Source organism: Acipenser ruthenus, chromosome 24, assembly GCF_902713425.1.
Source record: "Acipenser ruthenus chromosome 24, fAciRut3.2 maternal haplotype, whole genome shotgun sequence".
NCBI classification, from domain to species: Eukaryota; Metazoa; Chordata; class Actinopteri; order Acipenseriformes; family Acipenseridae; genus Acipenser; species Acipenser ruthenus.
Window position 1 is genome coordinate 10421658 of NC_081212.1, and position 13023 is coordinate 10434680.

At 41.7% G+C, this 13023-nt stretch overlaps 22 non-coding genes across 22 annotated transcripts; 11 read left to right on the forward strand and 11 right to left on the reverse strand.

Annotated features, from left to right (window-relative positions):
* Window positions 1–342: 342 nt before the first annotated feature.
* trnav-aac (transfer RNA valine (anticodon AAC)) lies at window positions 343–415 on the reverse strand. The gene has a single exon. It is a non-coding gene; the product is annotated as a tRNA-Val (tRNA).
* Window positions 416–542: 127 nt separating this feature from the next.
* Window positions 543–615, forward strand: trnav-cac (transfer RNA valine (anticodon CAC)). Its single transcript has one exon. It is a non-coding gene; the product is annotated as a tRNA-Val (tRNA).
* Window positions 616–1805: 1190 nt separating this feature from the next.
* Window positions 1806–1945, forward strand: LOC131700721 (U4 spliceosomal RNA). Its single transcript, XR_009308528.1, has one exon. It is a non-coding gene; the product is annotated as a U4 spliceosomal RNA (small nuclear RNA).
* A 239-nt stretch (window positions 1946–2184) lies between these two features.
* Window positions 2185–2241, reverse strand: LOC131700980 (U7 small nuclear RNA). Its single transcript, XR_009308789.1, has one exon. It is a non-coding gene; the product is annotated as a U7 small nuclear RNA (small nuclear RNA).
* Window positions 2242–2796: 555 nt separating this feature from the next.
* trnav-aac (transfer RNA valine (anticodon AAC)) lies at window positions 2797–2869 on the reverse strand. The gene has a single exon. It is a non-coding gene; the product is annotated as a tRNA-Val (tRNA).
* Window positions 2870–2996: 127 nt separating this feature from the next.
* trnav-cac (transfer RNA valine (anticodon CAC)) lies at window positions 2997–3069 on the forward strand. Its single transcript has one exon. It is a non-coding gene; the product is annotated as a tRNA-Val (tRNA).
* Window positions 3070–4259: 1190 nt separating this feature from the next.
* Window positions 4260–4399, forward strand: LOC131700722 (U4 spliceosomal RNA). Its single transcript, XR_009308529.1, has one exon. It is a non-coding gene; the product is annotated as a U4 spliceosomal RNA (small nuclear RNA).
* Window positions 4400–4638: 239 nt separating this feature from the next.
* On the reverse strand, window positions 4639–4695 carry LOC131700917 (U7 small nuclear RNA). The gene has a single exon (XR_009308726.1). It is a non-coding gene; the product is annotated as a U7 small nuclear RNA (small nuclear RNA).
* A 556-nt stretch (window positions 4696–5251) lies between these two features.
* Window positions 5252–5324, reverse strand: trnav-aac (transfer RNA valine (anticodon AAC)). The gene has a single exon. It is a non-coding gene; the product is annotated as a tRNA-Val (tRNA).
* Window positions 5325–5451: 127 nt separating this feature from the next.
* On the forward strand, window positions 5452–5524 carry trnav-cac (transfer RNA valine (anticodon CAC)). Its single transcript has one exon. It is a non-coding gene; the product is annotated as a tRNA-Val (tRNA).
* A 1190-nt stretch (window positions 5525–6714) lies between these two features.
* On the forward strand, window positions 6715–6854 carry LOC131700723 (U4 spliceosomal RNA). Its single transcript, XR_009308530.1, has one exon. It is a non-coding gene; the product is annotated as a U4 spliceosomal RNA (small nuclear RNA).
* A 239-nt stretch (window positions 6855–7093) lies between these two features.
* LOC131700918 (U7 small nuclear RNA) lies at window positions 7094–7150 on the reverse strand. Its single transcript, XR_009308727.1, has one exon. It is a non-coding gene; the product is annotated as a U7 small nuclear RNA (small nuclear RNA).
* Window positions 7151–7705: 555 nt separating this feature from the next.
* Window positions 7706–7778, reverse strand: trnav-aac (transfer RNA valine (anticodon AAC)). Its single transcript has one exon. It is a non-coding gene; the product is annotated as a tRNA-Val (tRNA).
* Window positions 7779–7905: 127 nt separating this feature from the next.
* trnav-cac (transfer RNA valine (anticodon CAC)) lies at window positions 7906–7978 on the forward strand. The gene has a single exon. It is a non-coding gene; the product is annotated as a tRNA-Val (tRNA).
* A 1190-nt stretch (window positions 7979–9168) lies between these two features.
* Window positions 9169–9308, forward strand: LOC131700724 (U4 spliceosomal RNA). Its single transcript, XR_009308531.1, has one exon. It is a non-coding gene; the product is annotated as a U4 spliceosomal RNA (small nuclear RNA).
* Window positions 9309–9547: 239 nt separating this feature from the next.
* On the reverse strand, window positions 9548–9604 carry LOC131700919 (U7 small nuclear RNA). Its single transcript, XR_009308728.1, has one exon. It is a non-coding gene; the product is annotated as a U7 small nuclear RNA (small nuclear RNA).
* Window positions 9605–10159: 555 nt separating this feature from the next.
* trnav-aac (transfer RNA valine (anticodon AAC)) lies at window positions 10160–10232 on the reverse strand. The gene has a single exon. It is a non-coding gene; the product is annotated as a tRNA-Val (tRNA).
* A 127-nt stretch (window positions 10233–10359) lies between these two features.
* Window positions 10360–10432, forward strand: trnav-cac (transfer RNA valine (anticodon CAC)). Its single transcript has one exon. It is a non-coding gene; the product is annotated as a tRNA-Val (tRNA).
* A 1190-nt stretch (window positions 10433–11622) lies between these two features.
* LOC131700725 (U4 spliceosomal RNA) lies at window positions 11623–11762 on the forward strand. The gene has a single exon (XR_009308532.1). It is a non-coding gene; the product is annotated as a U4 spliceosomal RNA (small nuclear RNA).
* A 239-nt stretch (window positions 11763–12001) lies between these two features.
* On the reverse strand, window positions 12002–12058 carry LOC131700920 (U7 small nuclear RNA). The gene has a single exon (XR_009308729.1). It is a non-coding gene; the product is annotated as a U7 small nuclear RNA (small nuclear RNA).
* Window positions 12059–12613: 555 nt separating this feature from the next.
* trnav-aac (transfer RNA valine (anticodon AAC)) lies at window positions 12614–12686 on the reverse strand. Its single transcript has one exon. It is a non-coding gene; the product is annotated as a tRNA-Val (tRNA).
* Window positions 12687–12813: 127 nt separating this feature from the next.
* trnav-cac (transfer RNA valine (anticodon CAC)) lies at window positions 12814–12886 on the forward strand. The gene has a single exon. It is a non-coding gene; the product is annotated as a tRNA-Val (tRNA).
* Window positions 12887–13023: the final 137 nt, after the last annotated feature.

Sequence of the window (13023 nt, forward strand, 5' to 3'; positions counted from 1 at the left end):
CATGCACATTATGTAACTTCTCTTCAAAGGCAATTTTAGTATTCAGACTGTAGTTGCAAAAATAATACAATATCTTTTGACTAGAGTTCATCTTTTAAAAACAACTACTTTGCCAACAGAAGAAAAAAAAGGCTAACAGAAGACGGTTTCGCTCCGTCGACCTCTGGGTTATAAGGCTCAGCACGCTTCCGCTGCGCCACTCTGATACAGCTGCTTCTCGAATGAAACACCCATTAATAAAATAAAATAAATCAATCAATTCTCAGTGCAACTTTTTGACGCAGTCTGCTGCTGGACTCACAGAGAGCGGAGAAGACCGCAACAAAAAAACGAACAAGCACATGTTTCCACCCGGTTTCGAACCGGGGACCTTTCGCGTGTTAGGCGAACGTGATAACCACTACACTATGGAAACTTTCACATGTACATTGTTACATTCAGCTGGGCTTTAAGTGAAGACTGCCTTGCACTGCAGGATCCAAAATGGGTAATCGGCACTGTATGCTTAGAGCGCAACACACGGATCGTTTGTTAAGCAACATGTTTCCATAGTGTAGTGGTTATCACGTTCGCCTCACACGCGAAAGGTCCCCGGTTCGAAACCGGGTGGAAACACAGCACGGCATCTTTTTTTCACTGTATGTATTTATTCTCCCCAGGTAAACAGCCACCCAGACCAGAACGATGTATTTGTAGTGTGCATGGTGCATTGTCAATGCAAGTCTGACTGTATATTAAACGGAGTGAGAATGCACTCTGCAACGTTTTGGCTTCGACTGCTGCTTGACTCACAGAAACGACAATGTTGATACTCTGACTCTTCTTCTTAAAATGCATGTTAAAATGCGGAATGTTTTCAAATTCCATGAATTCGCAGGTCTGTACAGAACAAGACGACTATCTGGTCTCACAAAATGTTGCTGGTTCTCGTAGAACAAAGAAGAGTTTGATCAACTATGTCATTCATGCCGACAAAGCTCAGGAGGGCGATCGTTAGGTTGAATATCTAAATTTCCCGGGTTATATCCCGAGTTTCGACAGATGTCAGTTTATTCATATACCTACAGAATCACAGGTACAAATATTGCAGTTAAAGTTTATGCTTTTCAAATCCGTGCACGAAAGGGGGTGCCCAAATCAGAATGAAAGTCACGGGGGGAGTAATCAAAACATCGCAAAAGAAAAATACACTGCATTAAACAAATCATTTGGAGCGGTCTAAAATGAGCAATCCAGGTTCGATTCATTGTTTTGCCCTTTCGATGGCAGCAGTGTAAAAAAATGACCTGCACATTTCTCTGCTGGCTTCGGGTAGCAAACAAGAAGCAGCGATTTCCCATATGATCTAGTGGTTACGATTCCCGTTTTTTCACCCAGGTGACCAGGGTTCAACTCCCTGTATGCGAATTCATTTATTTACTTGTGGAGGTAATTGTCAGATAAAAGGATTGAAAAATGAAACCCCACATTGTAGGATGGGGAGACTTATAACTAGTGACCATTATATAAAAAAAATAAATAACGTTTGCTTATGTTAGATGCAAGAGAGCGAGACAGATAGATTTGCATCTTGGTATCCCATCACTCCTATGTGCACCAAAGCAATGACGGTCTACACTTCAGTTCATATATAATCGGAATAAAAAAGTGGACTCTGTTGCATTGTGAGGCTGCAGTGTCGATAACATAAACCTCTACGTTTGAGGGATCATTTAACTGTACTGTATTATATCGCAGTAACTTGCCCACCGGCAAGTCAAATGTCTTTGCTGTAGGGGGTAGCATTTAGTTATCCCAAGTTCTGTAGCTTTGCGCAGTGGCAGTATCATAGCCCATGAGGTTTGTCCGAGGCGTGATTATTGCTAGTTGAAAACTTTAACCAATACCCCGCCGTGGTGACTTGAAATATAGTCGCCGCTGGCAATTTTTGACAGTCTCACAGAGTCTGCTATCATGTAGTTGAAAGAACAGAACAAATGTTGACGCTTTGACATTCTGGGTTTGGTTTTGTATTCTACTGATTGGGCACAACATTTGAGTTGATCTTTTTACTCTTTATAACATACAAGTGTATTTACAAGGTTAGGGGCCGTTTCTCCTGTTGTGTCAATTATATTACTATGCAGCTGGCAGGCATTCGGAACGCGCACGCTAACAACGCGTCATCTTTCATTTTACAAAACACGGGGCACTCGACACGGAGAAAACCTTCTAGACAAATACTAAAAGAGCTAAACATCAATTTGCCTCCCCAGCCATGTTAATAGATATCTGGCTTTTTTGCAGTAGCATTAAAGTTGTGGTGACACACGAAAAAGAAACACGGAAATCTGTTTTGGGGTTGGGGAGTTAACCTACCAAACAATTTACGCACATGAATATATCATGAAAACAGCCATGCATGGAGGTCATGGGAACTCTCCGTTCTATTGCTTTCCTTTCTCCCAGATATATCATGCACATTATGTAACTTCTCTTCAAAGGCAATTTTAGTATTCAGACTGTAGTTGCAAAAATAATACAATATCTTTTGACTAGAGTTCATCTTTTAAAAACAACTACTTTGCCAACAGAAGAAAAAAAAGGCTAACAGAAGACGGTTTCGCTCCGTCGACCTCTGGGTTATAAGGCTCAGCACGCTTCCGCTGCGCCACTCTGATACAGCTGCTTCTCGAATGAAACACCCATTAATAAAATAAAATAAATCAATCAATTCTCAGTGCAACTTTTTGACGCAGTCTGCTGCTGGACTCACAGAGAGCGGAGAAGACCGCAACAAAAAAACGAACAAGCACATGTTTCCACCCGGTTTCGAACCGGGGACCTTTCGCGTGTTAGGCGAACGTGATAACCACTACACTATGGAAACTTTCACATGTACATTGTTACATTCAGCTGGGCTTTAAGTGAAGACTGCCTTGCACTGCAGGATCCAAAATGGGTAATCGGCACTGTATGCTTAGAGCGCAACACACGGATCGTTTGTTAAGCAACATGTTTCCATAGTGTAGTGGTTATCACGTTCGCCTCACACGCGAAAGGTCCCCGGTTCGAAACCGGGTGGAAACACAGCACGGCATATTTTTTTCACTGTATGTATTTATTCTCCCCAGGTAAACAGCCACCCAGACCAGAACGATGTATTTGTAGTGTGCATGGTGCATTGTCAATGCAAGTCTGACTGTATATTAAACGGAGTGAGAATGCACTCTGCAACGTTTTGGCTTCGACTGCTGCTTGACTCACAGAAACGACAATGTTGATACTCTGACTCTTCTTCTTAAAATGCATGTTAAAATGCGGAATGTTTTCAAATTCCATGAATTCGCAGGTCTGTACAGAACAAGACGACTATCTGGTCTCACAAAATGTTGCTGGTTCTCGTAGAACAAAGAAGAGTTTGATCAACTATGTCATTCATGCCGACAAAGCTCAGGAGGGCGATCGTTAGGTTGAATATCTAAATTTCCCGGGTTATATCCCGAGTTTCGACAGATGTCAGTTTATTCATATACCTACAGAATCACAGGTACAAATATTGCAGTTAAAGTTTATGCTTTTCAAATCCGTGCACGAAAGGGGGTGCCCAAATCAGAATGAAAGTCACGGGGGGAGTAATCAAAACATCGCAAAAGAAAAATACACTGCATTAAACAAATCATTTGGAGCGGTCTAAAATGAGCAATCCAGGTTCGATTAATTGTTTTGCCCTTTCGATGGCAGCAGTGTAAAAAAATGACCTGCACATTTCTCTGCTGGCTTCGGGTAGCAAACAAGAAGCAGCGATTTCCCATATGATCTAGTGGTTACGATTCCCGTTTTTTCACCCAGGTGACCAGGGTTCAACTCCCTGTATGCGAATTCATTTATTTACTTGTGGAGGTAATTGTCAGATAAAAGGATTGAAAAATGAAACCCCACATTGTAGGATGGGGAGACTTATAACTAGTGACCATTATATAAAAAAAATAAATAACGTTTGCTTATGTTAGATGCAAGAGAGCGAGACAGATAGATTTGCATCTTGGTATCCCATCACTCCTATGTGCACCAAAGCAATGACGGTCTACACTTCAGTTCATATATAATCGGAATAAAAAGGTGGACTCTGTTGCATTGTGAGGCTGCAGTGTCGATAACATAAACCTCTACGTTTGAGGGATCATTTAACTGTACTGTATTATATCGCAGTAACTTGCCCACCGGCAAGTCAAATGTCTTTGCTGTAGGGGGTAGCATTTAGTTATCCCAAGTTCTGTAGCTTTGCGCAGTGGCAGTATCATAGCCCATGAGGTTTGTCCGAGGCGTGATTATTGCTAGTTGAAAACTTTAACCAATACCCCGCCGTGGTGACTTGAAATATAGTCGCCGCTGGCAATTTTTGACAGTCTCACAGAGTCTGCTATCATGTAGTTGAAAGAACAGAACAAATGTTGACGCTTTGACATTCTGGGTTTGGTTTTGTATTCTACTGATTGGGCACAACATTTGAGTTGATCTTTTTACTCTTTATAACATACAAGTGTATTTACAAGGTTAGGGGCCGTTTCTCCTGTTGTGTCAATTATATTACTATGCAGCTGGCAGGCATTCGGAACGCGCACGCTAACAACGCGTCATCTTTCATTTTACAAAACACGGGGCATTCGACACGGAGAAAACCTTCTAGACAAATACTAAAAGAGCTAAACATCAATTTGCCTCCCCAGCCATGTTAATAGATATCTGGCTTTTTTGCAGTAGCATTAAAGTTGTGGTGACACACGAAAAAGAAACATGGAAATCTGTTTTGGGGTTGGGGAGTTAACCTACCAAACAATTTACGCACATGAATATATCATGAAAACAGCCATGCATGGAGGTCATGGGAACTCTCCGTTCTATTGCTTTCCTTTCTCCCAGATATATCATGCACATTATGTAACTTCTCTTCAAAGGCAATTTTAGTATTCAGACTGTAGTTGCAAAAATAATACAATATCTTTTGACTAGAGTTCATCTTTTAAAAACAACTACTTTGCCAACAGAAGAAAAAAAAAGGCTAACAGAAGACGGTTTCGCTCCGTCGACCTCTGGGTTATAAGGCTCAGCACGCTTCCGCTGCGCCACTCTGATACAGCTGCTTCTCGAATGAAACACCCATTAATAAAATAAAATAAATCAATCAATTCTCAGTGCAACTTTTTGACGCAGTCTGCTGCTGGACTCACAGAGAGCGGAGAAGACCGCAACAAAAAAACGAACAAGCACATGTTTCCACCCGGTTTCGAACCGGGGACCTTTCGCGTGTTAGGCGAACGTGATAACCACTACACTATGGAAACTTTCACATGTACATTGTTACATTCAGCTGGGCTTTAAGTGAAGACTGCCTTGCACTGCAGGATCCAAAATGGGTAATCGGCACTGTATGCTTAGAGCGCAACACACGGATCGTTTGTTAAGCAACATGTTTCCATAGTGTAGTGGTTATCACGTTCGCCTCACACGCGAAAGGTCCCCGGTTCGAAACCGGGTGGAAACACAGCACGGCATCTTTTTTTCACTGTATGTATTTATTCTCCCCAGGTAAACAGCCACCCAGACCAGAACGATGTATTTGTAGTGTGCATGGTGCATTGTCAATGCAAGTCTGACTGTATATTAAACGGAGTGAGAATGCACTCTGCAACGTTTTGGCTTCGACTGCTGCTTGACTCACAGAAACGACAATGTTGATACTCTGACTCTTCTTCTTAAAATGCATGTTAAAATGCGGAATGTTTTCAAATTCCATGAATTCGCAGGTCTGTACAGAACAAGACGACTATCTGGTCTCACAAAATGTTGCTGGTTCTCGTAGAACAAAGAAGAGTTTGATCAACTATGTCATTCATGCCGACAAAGCTCAGGAGGGCGATCGTTAGGTTGAATATCTAAATTTCCCGGGTTATATCCCGAGTTTCGACAGATGTCAGTTTATTCATATACCTACAGAATCACAGGTACAAATATTGCAGTTAAAGTTTATGCTTTTCAAATCCGTGCACGAAAGGGGGTGCCCAAATCAGAATGAAAGTCACGGGGGGAGTAATCAAAACATCGCAAAAGAAAAATACACTGCATTAAACAAATCATTTGGAGCGGTCTAAAATGAGCAATCCAGGTTCGATTCATTGTTTTGCCCTTTCGATGGCAGCAGTGTAAAAAAATGACCTGCACATTTCTCTGCTGGCTTCGGGTAGCAAACAAGAAGCAGCGATTTCCCATATGATCTAGTGGTTACGATTCCCGTTTTTTCACCCAGGTGACCAGGGTTCAACTCCCTGTATGCGAATTCATTTATTTACTTGTGGAGGTAATTGTCAGATAAAAGGATTGAAAAATGAAACCCCACATTGTAGGATGGGGAGACTTATAACTAGTGACCATTATATAAAAAAAATAAATAACGTTTGCTTATGTTAGATGCAAGAGAGCGAGACAGATAGATTTGCATCTTGGTATCCCATCACTCCTATGTGCACCAAAGCAATGACGGTCTACACTTCAGTTCATATATAATCGGAATAAAAAAGTGGACTCTGTTGCATTGTGAGGCTGCAGTGTCGATAACATAAACCTCTACGTTTGAGGGATCATTTAACTGTACTGTATTATATCGCAGTAACTTGCCCACCGGCAAGTCAAATGTCTTTGCTGTAGGGGGTAGCATTTAGTTATCCCAAGTTCTGTAGCTTTGCGCAGTGGCAGTATCATAGCCCATGAGGTTTGTCCGAGGCGTGATTATTGCTAGTTGAAAACTTTAACCAATACCCCGCCGTGGTGACTTGAAATATAGTCGCCGCTGGCAATTTTTGACAGTCTCACAGAGTCTGCTATCATGTAGTTGAAAGAACAGAACAAATGTTGACGCTTTGACATTCTGGGTTTGGTTTTGTATTCTACTGATTGGGCACAACATTTGAGTTGATCTTTTTACTCTTTATAACATACAAGTGTATTTACAAGGTTAGGGGCCGTTTCTCCTGTTGTGTCAATTATATTACTATGCAGCTGGCAGGCATTCGGAACGCGCACGCTAACAACGCGTCATCTTTCATTTTACAAAACACGGGGCATTCGACACGGAGAAAACCTTCTAGACAAATACTAAAAGAGCTAAACATCAATTTGCCTCCCCAGCCATGTTAATAGATATCTGGCTTTTTTGCAGTAGCATTAAAGTTGTGGTGACACACGAAAAAGAAACACGGAAATCTGTTTTGGGGTTGGGGAGTTAACCTACCAAACAATTTACGCACATGAATATATCATGAAAACAGCCATGCATGGAGGTCATGGGAACTCTCCGTTCTATTGCTTTCCTTTCTCCCAGATATATCATGCACATTATGTAACTTCTCTTCAAAGGCAATTTTAGTATTCAGACTGTAGTTGCAAAAATAATACAATATCTTTTGACTAGAGTTCATCTTTTAAAAACAACTACTTTGCCAACAGAAGAAAAAAAAGGCTAACAGAAGACGGTTTCGCTCCGTCGACCTCTGGGTTATAAGGCTCAGCACGCTTCCGCTGCGCCACTCTGATACAGCTGCTTCTCGAATGAAACACCCATTAATAAAATAAAATAAATCAATCAATTCTCAGTGCAACTTTTTGACGCAGTCTGCTGCTGGACTCACAGAGAGCGGAGAAGACCGCAACAAAAAAACGAACAAGCACATGTTTCCACCCGGTTTCGAACCGGGGACCTTTCGCGTGTTAGGCGAACGTGATAACCACTACACTATGGAAACTTTCACATGTACATTGTTACATTCAGCTGGGCTTTAAGTGAAGACTGCCTTGCACTGCAGGATCCAAAATGGGTAATCGGCACTGTATGCTTAGAGCGCAACACACGGATCGTTTGTTAAGCAACATGTTTCCATAGTGTAGTGGTTATCACGTTCGCCTCACACGCGAAAGGTCCCCGGTTCGAAACCGGGTGGAAACACAGCACGGCATCTTTTTTTCACTGTATGTATTTATTCTCCCCAGGTAAACAGCCACCCAGACCAGAACGATGTATTTGTAGTGTGCATGGTGCATTGTCAATGCAAGTCTGACTGTATATTAAACGGAGTGAGAATGCACTCTGCAACGTTTTGGCTTCGACTGCTGCTTGACTCACAGAAACGACAATGTTGATACTCTGACTCTTCTTCTTAAAATGCATGTTAAAATGCGGAATGTTTTCAAATTCCATGAATTCGCAGGTCTGTACAGAACAAGACGACTATCTGGTCTCACAAAATGTTGCTGGTTCTCGTAGAACAAAGAAGAGTTTGATCAACTATGTCATTCATGCCGACAAAGCTCAGGAGGGCGATCGTTAGGTTGAATATCTAAATTTCCCGGGTTATATCCCGAGTTTCGACAGATGTCAGTTTATTCATATACCTACAGAATCACAGGTACAAATATTGCAGTTAAAGTTTATGCTTTTCAAATCCGTGCACGAAAGGGGGTGCCCAAATCAGAATGAAAGTCACGGGGGGAGTAATCAAAACATCGCAAAAGAAAAATACACTGCATTAAACAAATCATTTGGAGCGGTCTAAAATGAGCAATCCAGGTTCGATTCATTGTTTTGCCCTTTCGATGGCAGCAGTGTAAAAAAATGACCTGCACATTTCTCTGCTGGCTTCGGGTAGCAAACAAGAAGCAGCGATTTCCCATATGATCTAGTGGTTACGATTCCCGTTTTTTCACCCAGGTGACCAGGGTTCAACTCCCTGTATGCGAATTCATTTATTTACTTGTGGAGGTAATTGTCAGATAAAAGGATTGAAAAATGAAACCCCACATTGTAGGATGGGGAGACTTATAACTAGTGACCATTATATAAAAAAAATAAATAACGTTTGCTTATGTTAGATGCAAGAGAGCGAGACAGATAGATTTGCATCTTGGTATCCCATCACTCCTATGTGCACCAAAGCAATGACGGTCTACACTTCAGTTCATATATAATCGGAATAAAAAAGTGGACTCTGTTGCATTGTGAGGCTGCAGTGTCGATAACATAAACCTCTACGTTTGAGGGATCATTTAACTGTACTGTATTATATCGCAGTAACTTGCCCACCGGCAAGTCAAATGTCTTTGCTGTAGGGGGTAGCATTTAGTTATCCCAAGTTCTGTAGCTTTGCGCAGTGGCAGTATCATAGCCCATGAGGTTTGTCCGAGGCGTGATTATTGCTAGTTGAAAACTTTAACCAATACCCCGCCGTGGTGACTTGAAATATAGTCGCCGCTGGCAATTTTTGACAGTCTCACAGAGTCTGCTATCATGTAGTTGAAAGAACAGAACAAATGTTGACGCTTTGACATTCTGGGTTTGGTTTTGTATTCTACTGATTGGGCACAACATTTGAGTTGATCTTTTTACTCTTTATAACATACAAGTGTATTTACAAGGTTAGGGGCCGTTTCTCCTGTTGTGTCAATTATATTACTATGCAGCTGGCAGGCATTCGGAACGCGCACGCTAACAACGCGTCATCTTTCATTTTACAAAACACGGGGCATTCGACACGGAGAAAACCTTCTAGACAAATACTAAAAGAGCTAAACATCAATTTGCCTCCCCAGCCATGTTAATAGATATCTGGCTTTTTTGCAGTAGCATTAAAGTTGTGGTGACACACGAAAAAGAAACACGGAAATCTGTTTTGGGGTTGGGGAGTTAACCTACCAAACAATTTACGCACATGAATATATCATGAAAACAGCCATGCATGGAGGTCATGGGAACTCTCCGTTCTATTGCTTTCCTTTCTCCCAGATATATCATGCACATTATGTAACTTCTCTTCAAAGGCAATTTTAGTATTCAGACTGTAGTTGCAAAAATAATACAATATCTTTTGACTAGAGTTCATCTTTTAAAAACAACTACTTTGCCAACAGAAGAAAAAAAAGGCTAACAGAAGACGGTTTCGCTCCGTCGACCTCTGGGTTATAAGGCTCAGCACGCTTCCGCTGCGCCACTCTGATACAGCTGCTTCTCGAATGAAACACCCATTAATAAAATAAAATAAATCAATCAATTCTCAGTGCAACTTTTTGACGCAGTCTGCTGCTGGACTCACAGAGAGCGGAGAAGACCGCAACAAAAAAACGAACAAGCACATGTTTCCACCCGGTTTCGAACCGGGGACCTATCGCGTGTTAGGCGAACGTGATAACCACTACACTATGGAAACTTTCACATGTACATTGTTACATTCAGCTGGGCTTTAAGTGAAGACTGCCTTGCACTGCAGGATCCAAAATGGGTAATCGGCACTGTATGCTTAGAGCGCAACACACGGATCGTTTGTTAAGCAACATGTATCCATAGTGTAGTGGTTATCACGTTCGCCTCACACGCGAAAGGTCCCCGTTTCGAAACCGGGTGGAAACACAGCACGGCATCTTTTTTTCACTGTATGTATTTATTCTCCCCAGGTAAACAGCCACCCAGAACAGAACGATGTATTTGTAGTGTGCATGGTGCATTGTCAATGCAAGTCTGACTGTATATTAAACGGAGTGAGAATGCACTCTGCAACGTTTTGGCTTCGACTGCTGCTTGACTCACAGAAACGACAATGTTGATACTCTGACTCTTCTTCTTAAAATGCATGTTAAAATGCGGAATGTTTTCAAATTCCATGAATTCGCAGGTCTGTACAGAACAAGACGACTATCTGGTCTCACAAAATGTTGCTGGTTCTCGTAGAACAAAGAAGAGTTTGATCAACTATGTCATTCATGCCGACAAAGCTCAGGAGGGCGATCGTTAGGTTGAATATCTAAATTTCCCGGGTTATATCCCGAGTTTCGACAGATGTCAGTTTATTCATATACCTACAGAATCACAGGTACAAATATTGCAGTTAAAGTTTATGCTTTTCAAATCCGTGCACGAAAGGGGGTGCCCAAATAAGAATGAAAGTCACGGGGGGAGTAATCAAAACATCGCAAAAGAAAAATACACTGCATTAAACAAATCATTTGGAGCGGTCTAAAATGAGCAATCCAGGTTCGATTCATTGTTTTGCCCTTTCGATGGCAGCAGTGTAAAAAAATGACCTGCACATTTCTCTGCTGGCTTCGGGTAGCAAACAAGAAGCAGTGCTTTCCCATATGATCTAGTGGTTACGATTCCCGTTTTTTCACCCAGGTGACCAGGGTTCAACTCCCTGTATGCGAATTCATTTATTTACTTGTGGAGGTAATTGTCAGATAAAAGGATTGAAAAATGAAACCCCACATTGTAGGATGGGGAGACTTATAACTAGTGACCATTATATAAAAAAAATAAATAACGTTTGCTTATGTTAGATGCAAGAGAGCGAGACAGATAGATTTGCATCTTGGTATCCCATCACTCCTATGTGCACCAAAGCAATGACGGTCTACACTTCAGTTCATATATAATCGGAATAAAAAAGTGGACTCTGTTGCATTGTGAGGCTGCAGTGTCGATAACATAAACCTCTACGTTTGAGGGATCATTTAACTGTACTGTATTATATCGCAGTAACTTGCCCACCGGCAAGTCAAATGTCTTTGCTGTAGGGGGTAGCATTTAGTTATCCCAAGTTCTGTAGCTTTGCGCAGTGGCAGTATCATAGCCCATGAGGTTTGTCCGAGGCGTGATTATTGCTAGTTGAAAACTTTAACCAATACCCCGCCGTGGTGACTTGAAATATAGTCGCCGCTGGCAATTTTTGACAGTCTCACAGAGTCTGCTATCATGTAGTTGAAAGAACAGAACAAATGTTGACGCTTTGACATTCTGGGTTTGGTTTTGTATTCTACTGATTGGGCACAACATTTGAGTTGATCTTTTTACTCTTTATAACATACAAGTGTATTTACAAGGTTAGGGGCCGTTTCTCCTGTTGTGTCAATTATATTACTATGCAGATGGCAGGCATTCGGAACGCGCACGCTAACAACGCGTCATCTTTCATTTTACAAAACACGGGGCATTCGACACGGAGAAAACCTTCTAGACAAATACTAAAAGAGCTAAACATCAATTTGCCTCCCCAGCCATGTTAATAGATATCTGGCTTTTTTGCAGTAGCATTAAAGTTGTGGTGACACACGAAAAAGAAACACGGAAATCTGTTTTGGGGTTGGGGAGTTAACCTACCAAACAATTTACGCACATGAATATATCATGAAAACAGCCATGCATGGAGGTCATGGGAACTCTCCGTTCTATTGCTTTCCTTTCTCCCAGATATATCATGCACATTATGTAACTTCTCTTCAAAGGCAATTTTAGTATTCAGACTGTAGTTGCAAAAATAATACAATATCTTTTGACTAGAGTTCATCTTTTAAAAACAACTACTTTGCCAACAGAAGAAAAAAAAGGCTAACAGAAGACGGTTTCGCTCCGTCGACCTCTGGGTTATAAGGCTCAGCACGCTTCCGCTGCGCCACTCTGATACAGCTGCTTCTCGAATGAAACACCCATTAATAAAATAAAATAAATCAATCAATTCTCAGTGCAACTTTTTGACGCAGTCTGCTGCTGGACTCACAGAGAGCGGAGAAGACCGCAACAAAAAAACGAACAAGCACATGTTTCCACCCGGTTTCGAACCGGGGACCTTTCGCGTGTTAGGCGAACGTGATAACCACTACACTATGGAAACTTTCACATGTACATTGTTACATTCAGCTGGGCTTTAAGTGAAGACTGCCTTGCACTGCAGGATCCAAAATGGGTAATCGGCACTGTATGCTTAGAGCGCAACACACGGATCGTTTGTTAAGCAACATGTTTCCATAGTGTAGTGGTTATCACGTTCGCCTCACACGCGAAAGGTCCCCGTTTCGAAACCGGGTGGAAACACAGCACGGCATCTTTTTTTCACTGTATGTATTTATTCTCCCCAGGTAAACAGCCACCCAGAACAGAACGATGTATTTGTAGTGTGCATGGTGCATTGTCAATGCAAGTCTGACTGTATATTAAACGGAGTGAGAATG